A 7088-nucleotide genomic window follows, 5' to 3' on the forward strand; every position below is an offset into this window, starting at 1 on the left:
GGGATGGACTCCACTGTTACAGCTCATATTCTTGTCAGTTAACGTGTTGATACAGCTTGTACGCTTATCTATGGAAGTGTTGATACAGGTCATATGTTTATCTTTGGAAGTGTTGATATAGCTAATATGCATATCTGTTGAAATGTGGATACAGCTTGTATGCTTATCTGTTGAGATGTTGATAAAACTAGTATGTTTATCTATTGTAAAATGAGAAACGTTTAATATGAGTCACTGTCTCATATAAGTGGTTGGCCAGGTTCTGAGCCGTTGATGTAGATTGTGAAATTGATAAGAAATGGAAACTGAAATGAAACATGAACATAGTGGTCATGAAATGGAAATGGGTTATGAATTGATTTATGAAAATTGACATTTATCAATTGGTAATGTCTTAGTTATTACTCATACTGTGTTTAGCATATCTCTATTGGGCGTTGGCTCAACCTTTATGGGACATTATTTTCAGGTACAGGTAGTATGCTACCTCCGAGGACATAGCTTGGATGATGATGAGAGTTGAAGACTCTTTTTGTTCATTTTGTTTGTATTACATGTATATCAAGCCAAGGGCTTATTTTGTATAGAGTTAGCACTCTTGTTTTGTGTAACTAGGTGTTGACTTGGAAAGCTGTAAGCCTATAGGGCATTTGCTTTTGTTGTTAACATGTAATACAGTTGTAAGAATTACTCTGATGAATAGAAATGGTTGGTTTCTTTTATATCAATGCATGTCTATAGTGATGGGTTTTTTGTATTTTTGAGGGCGTTACAACTTGGTATCAGAGCTACCGGGTTCGAATACTTTGGGTACGTGGGAAGTGATTAGTATCACAATGGGTTTGTCTCACTTGATAGAGACTTAGATGTAGTGTCATATGCTATGTGTTTAATTGATAACATGCTTATGTGACTACGTGGGTATGGAATGTAATTTCTAGGATGTTGATTGGATCCTTGGGTTTCTGCGAGTCTTGTTGGAAAAGCACTTGATCAATGCTGTTTCTATCCGGAACTCTAGTAACGCCTCGGGACTATCATTATCCGGAAATGAAATTCGTAATTGCTTATGTGATTATGTGCTTACGTGGAGTGAATTATAGTTGTCCATGCATTAGGATGTGAGTGTTATAGCTTCGGCACATTTGTGAATGTGCTAATGGTCTTGGTTACCTTTATTAGGATGTCAGGATGAGGACGTGGTAGGCGTGGCAGGCAGGAGGTGCCTTTACCGGATGATATTCCGGCACAGCAGGAGGGAGTTGGTTAGGCCAATGTGGCCGAGCCAGCGGGTCAGCAGGCTATGAGTGCCTTGGTCCGAGAGATAGCAGGAGCTTTAGATATTCTCAGAGCAAGGAATCAGGAACAGACCCACGCAGCTGAGGCAGGGCGTTCCTTCTTGAAGAGGGAATTCTTCCGGTCCAATCCGGACGAGTTTGTTGGGGATCCGAAGGAGCCACATAAGGCTGATGAGTGGTTGGAATAGATGGAGAAGACGTTCGAGATGCTTGGCATCGAGGATGGGGCTTTAAAGGTGACCTTGGCATCCTTCCAACTGAAGGTAGATGCGGGTCAATGGTGGAAGTACGAGAAGGGCAGTGTTGGTGGTGCATGGGAGGCATTTGTGAATGCTTTCCAGGAGAAGTTTTTATCTTCAGCTGCTAGGGAGAAGCTGAGGGAGCAGTTTTGCCAGCTTAAACAGCAGGGTTTGTCAGTGGCCGAGTTTGAGGCAACTTTTACTAGTCTGTCCAGGTTTACACCTGAACTTGTGGCATCCGAGGAACGCTGTTGCTTTGAGTTTGAGTGGAAGTTGAGACGTGGACTCAAGCTGAGAGTTGGAGGGTCCTTTATCCGAGAGTACAGACATTTGGTTGATACTGCAGCTCATATAGAGATTATGATGCAGGAGGAGGATGAAGGGCAGAGAGGCTCCAAGAGGAGGCAAGATGGTCAGGGTGACGGCAGGAGACCGAGGGGTTCTAACCCTCAGCAGTCTCAGGGTGGTTTGGCTAGATCGACCTTTCTAGTGCCGAGTGCGGGCTCTGGGAGAGGTAGTCAAGAAGGCTTGACTTGTTTTGCATGTGGCCAGCTGGGTCACGAGTCTTCAGTTTGGCTGCAGAAGGGAGGGGGTCAGCGAGCTGCTTCTTCTTCGGCTAGACCTCAGGGCCAGAGTCAGGGCAGGGGCTAGCTTTTGTCTTGCTATTAGTGTGGCCAGCCTGGGCACCTGAAGAGGTATTGCCCATAGTCGAGTGCCACTTCAGGAGCGTCTGGTTCTAGGTAGACGTAGAGTTTTCAGCCAGCTCAGTCTGTGCAGGCCTCGCGGGCTAATCCGGGAGCTTCGTCATCCCAGTCAGTGCAGTAGTCTTTTGCTCCTCGAGGTGAGCAGGTGGATCAGGGGCCTACATGGCGCGTGTATGCTGTTACCATGCAGGACCTAGTACCGGCTCCATCAGTAGTGAGAGGTACCTTTCTGTTTTGCAACTCGGTTGCTAGTGTATTGATTGATACAGGTGCATCTCATTCTTTTGTATCTGCTGCATTCGCATCTGTGTTGGAGTTGGAGTTGGCACAGTTAGCATCTCCTATTTGTGTTGTATCACCTGTTGGGGGTGAATTGATTTTGAAACACGAATGTAGAGGTTGTGATATAGAGGTCGCCGACTATAGGCTTCCTTTTCCTTTTGTGGTCATGCCCATGAAAGGTTTTGATGTTATTTTGGGTATGGACTGGCTATCGTCATACCGGGCTGTTATTTATTGCTACCGTCAGAGGGTCACAATTTGTACCTTGAGCGGGGAGTGTTTCCATTTCTTGGGGGATCAGGTTGGTGTGTGTTGCCACCGATGTATGATCCGCGAGGGCGGAATAAGCTTAGTGGTCCACTTGCTAGCTTTATGAGTGGTGAGTGTGATGAGACCCAGATTATATTGCCAAGGGTGGTTTGTGAGTATTCAGATGTTTTTCCCGGGGACCTCGTTAGTTTGCCACCTCACCGAGAGATAGAGTTCTCTATTGATTTAGTGCCCGGCACAGCGCCGATTTCTATGGCACCTTATCGTTTTGCCCCAGCCGAGTTGAGTTAGTTGAAGATTCAGCTCTAGGAATTGCTAGATAAGGGCTTTGTTTGCCCTAGTGTTTCGCCGTGGGGAGCACCAGCCCTCTTTGTTAAAAAGAAAGATGGTGCCTTGAGATTGTGTATCGACTACCGAAAGTTGAATCGGGCTACAGTTAAGAATAAGTACCCTATGCCCCGTATAGATGATTTGTTTGACCAGTTGAAGGGTTCCCGTTGTTTCTCTAAGATAGACTTGAGATCGGGTTACCACCAGTTGAGGGTCAGGGAGGAGGATATTCCTAAGACGGCATTCCGTACGCAGTATGGCCATTATGAGTTTCTGGTAATGCCATTCGAGCTTACCAATGCACCAGCAGTCTTTATGGACTTGATGAACCGGATCTTCTGGGAATTCCTAGATCGCTTTGTGGTCGTTTTCGTGGATGACATTCTTATCTATTTGCCTTCTGAGGAGGAGCACGAGGAACACTTGAGAGTGGTGCTTGAATTGCTTAGAGCCCATAGGTTGTATGCCAAGTTTGGGAAGTGTGAGTTCTGTCTAGGAGAGGTCAAATTCTTAGGCCATGTGGTATCCAGGGAAGGGGTGTCTGTTGATACATCCAAGGTAGAGGCAGTGCAAGATTGGGCACAGCTTAAGAGTGTGTTTGAGATCCGCAGTTTTCTGGGATTAGCTGGGTATTACCGTTGGTTTGTGAAAGATTTCTCCAGGCTAGCTTCACCGTTGACTAGATTGACGCGGAAAGGGGTCAAGTTTGTGTGGAGTGAGACTTGCGAAAAGTCGTTCCAGAAGTTGAAAGTTAGATTGACCACCGCTCCAGTTTTGATTATTCCGGAGAGAGGGTTGGGTTATGTGGTTTATTGAGAGGGTTTGGGTTGTGTGTTAATGCAAGAGGGAAAAGTGGTAGCTTATGGCTCACGTCAGTTGAAAATGCACGAGAAGAATTACCCTACACACGACCTAGAGTTAGCAGCAGTGATCTTCGCCTTGAAGATTTGGAGGCACTACCTTTATGGTGAGAGGTTCGAGGTGTTCTCGGACCACAAGAGTTTGAAGTATCTGTTTACACAGAGAGACTTAAATTTGACGCAGAGAAGGTGGATGGAGTTCATTGAAGACTATGATTTTGAGTTGCACTATCACCCGGCAAAAGGCCAATGTTGTGGCCGATGCCCTTAGTAGGAAACCCATTAGTGATGTAGCTTGTATAGCCATCCGGGAATGGGAGATGTTGGGTGCCCATGGCGAGCTTGATTTGCTTCTGGGCGAATCTGTTGAGGTTGCGGTCTTGTTTTCTGTTGTTGCGCAGCCTACACTTGTGACCCGAGTGTTAGAGGCACAGAGAGGTGACCTTGAGGTAGAATCCCTCCGAGAGAAGATCTCCAGTGGGAAGGTTGAGAAGGGTTTGACAGTGTATCCCGACCAGAGTGTGAGATACCGAGACCGTTTGTTTGTGCCGGAGTCTTGCCGAGAGGAAGTACTCCGAGAGTTCCATCATTCACGCCTTGCGGTGCATCTGGAAGGCACCAAGATGTATCGGGATTTGGGTCGCCAGTTTTGGTGGCGGGCTATGAAGAGAGATGTGGCTGTTTTCGTATCGAGGTGCCTTACTTGTCAATAAGTGAAGGCCGAGCATTAGAGGCCAGCGGGTTTGTTACAACCTTTGCCTATTGCCGAGTGGAAGTGGGAGCATGTCACTATGGACTTCGTTGTAGGTCTTCCGAGGACTCAGCGGGGTAGTGATGCCATTTGGGTGGTTATAGACCGGTTGACTAAGTCGGCGCACTTCATTCCTATGCGCGTGAGAGATTCGGTAGATCATCTCGCCGACTTGTATATTCAGGACATAGTGAGATTGCACGGGGTCCCAGTGACGATCGTCTCAGATAGAGATCCTCGTTTTACTGCTAGGTTGTGGCAGAGTTTGCAGAGTGCCTTGGGCACTAAGTTGGCCTTTAGTACGACTTATCACCCTCAGACTGATGGGCAGTCCGAGCGTACTATTCAGATCCTTGAGGATATGCTTCGAGGTTGTGTCCTTGACTTTAGTGGGACGTGGGAGAGGCACTTGCCCTTGGTGGAGTTTGCCTACAAAAACAGTTTTCAGTCTAGCATCGGTATGGCACCGTTTGAGGCCTTGTATGGCCGACCGTGTAGGTCTCCAGTGTGTTGGGCCGAGGTGGGTGATGTAACTTTGTTGGGTCCGGCGTTGGTTAGGGAGACGGTGGAGAAAGTTGAGTTTATCCGTAGGAGGCTTGTTACAGCCCAGAGTCACCAAAAGAGTTATGCCGACCGTAGGAGGAGGCCTTTGGCGTTTGAGGTAGGTGATCATCTCTTCTTGAAAATATCACTTAGGCGAGGTTTGATGAGGTTTGGGAAGAGTGGGAAGTTATCCCCTCGGTTTATCGGTCCCTTCGAGATCCTTGAGAGGATTGGGGAGGTTGCTTATCGTTTAGCTTTACCACTGCAGTTATCCGGAGTGCATTACGTGTTTCATGTGAGTATGCTTTGGAAGTATGAGCCGGATCCGTCCCATGTATTAGATTGGACCGACTTAGAGGTAAACGAGGATGCCTCGTATGAGGAGAGACCGGATCGGGTCTTGGATAGGCGGGATCAAGTCTTGCGAGGCAAGACCATTCCCTTGGTAAAGGTTTTGTGGAAACATCATGGAGTGGAGGAAGCCACTTGGGAACGTGAGTTGGAAGTCTGCGAGAAATATCCGGACTTGTTTGTAGATGTGTAACCATGCATTGGTAATTTTGTAATATCGTTGAACTTTAAGAGCATTATATATGTCTTAAGTTGTAAAACATTGTGAATGTTTTGGTAAATGAAAATTTGTTATGACATTGCATATGTTCAATGTATTGTGGAAATGCAAGCATGACGTTAATGTTGCATGTATTATGGAATTGTGGAAAATGAGCTGAAATTGGTAAATTTTAAAAGAATGCATGTTGATAATGCAGGTTGTTATGTATAATGTGATATGCCTCTTGAAAAGAGATGGGATTGATCGGTAACGGGTCGGATTGTTTAACATTATGTTGTAATATTGTTGGGAATGGAGAAAAGTTGTTTTTGATAAACTTGTATTTAATTTCGGGAACGAAATTCTTTAAGGGGGGAAGGTTATAGCGATTCTGGTATTCCCATTACTGTTCTGTTGCATTTCGGACTCGGTTCCGTCGAGTTGGTAGTTGTGTCTATCTTGTTGTCGTCCTTTAATTCCATTTGTTAGAGTTTTAGGATGTGTTAGGCTTGGTTGTTACATGTTGGTAGAGCTTTGGCTCCCATTGCTGTTGCCCAGTTTTTGAGTGGTCCGCTCGAGCAGGGTTTACACCCTTCCAGCATTTCGAGTCCCTACAAAACTTCTGCAGGTGTGTTTTCTACGCTCGAGCGGGTTTTTTGCGCTCGAGCGGGTAGTACCTTGTTGGTGAAAGTTCTGGGAGATGAAAATCTACGCTCGAGCGGACTGGTTTTCGCTCTCGAGCGGATATACTTTATCCTTGTGTCTTGGCGCTCGAGCGGGCCTTCTTACGCTCGAGCGGACTTAGTTTTTTGTTCTTGACGTTCGAGCGTTGTGTTTTTCGCTCGAGCGGGAATGTCATATAACAGAGGGCAGCTGGGCATTTTTGAATCATTTTCTACACTTCCACTCTCTCTCTTACTTTCCCAAAAACATTTTTTGAGAGCCTCTCTCTCTAGAAACTCCCTTCTCTCTAGGGTTTGATCTAGTTAGAGTGTTTCCCTCCCCTTTGGCCTTTGTAAAAGTTGTGTTGATCGTCGAGGGCTACATTTTGATCCGAGTAACTTGTGATTTGGAGCAACTTCGTTTTCGTCATCTTCTTCTTTGGGTGTCATCGTTTGAGGTAGGTATTCCTACTTAGTCTTATGGTCTTTGACATAGATTTTTGGTGGCTTTGATAAAGTGTTGAAGTTAGGTAATTTTGGGACTTAGGGTTTCAAAATGTTAAAAGAGGGTTTTGTTATTTTGATTCTAAAATGTG

The sequence above is a fragment of the Camellia sinensis genome, chromosome 10, assembly GCF_055761805.1.
Source record: "Camellia sinensis isolate YWXY chromosome 10, ASM5576180v1, whole genome shotgun sequence".
Classification (NCBI taxonomy): domain Eukaryota; kingdom Viridiplantae; phylum Streptophyta; class Magnoliopsida; order Ericales; family Theaceae; genus Camellia; species Camellia sinensis.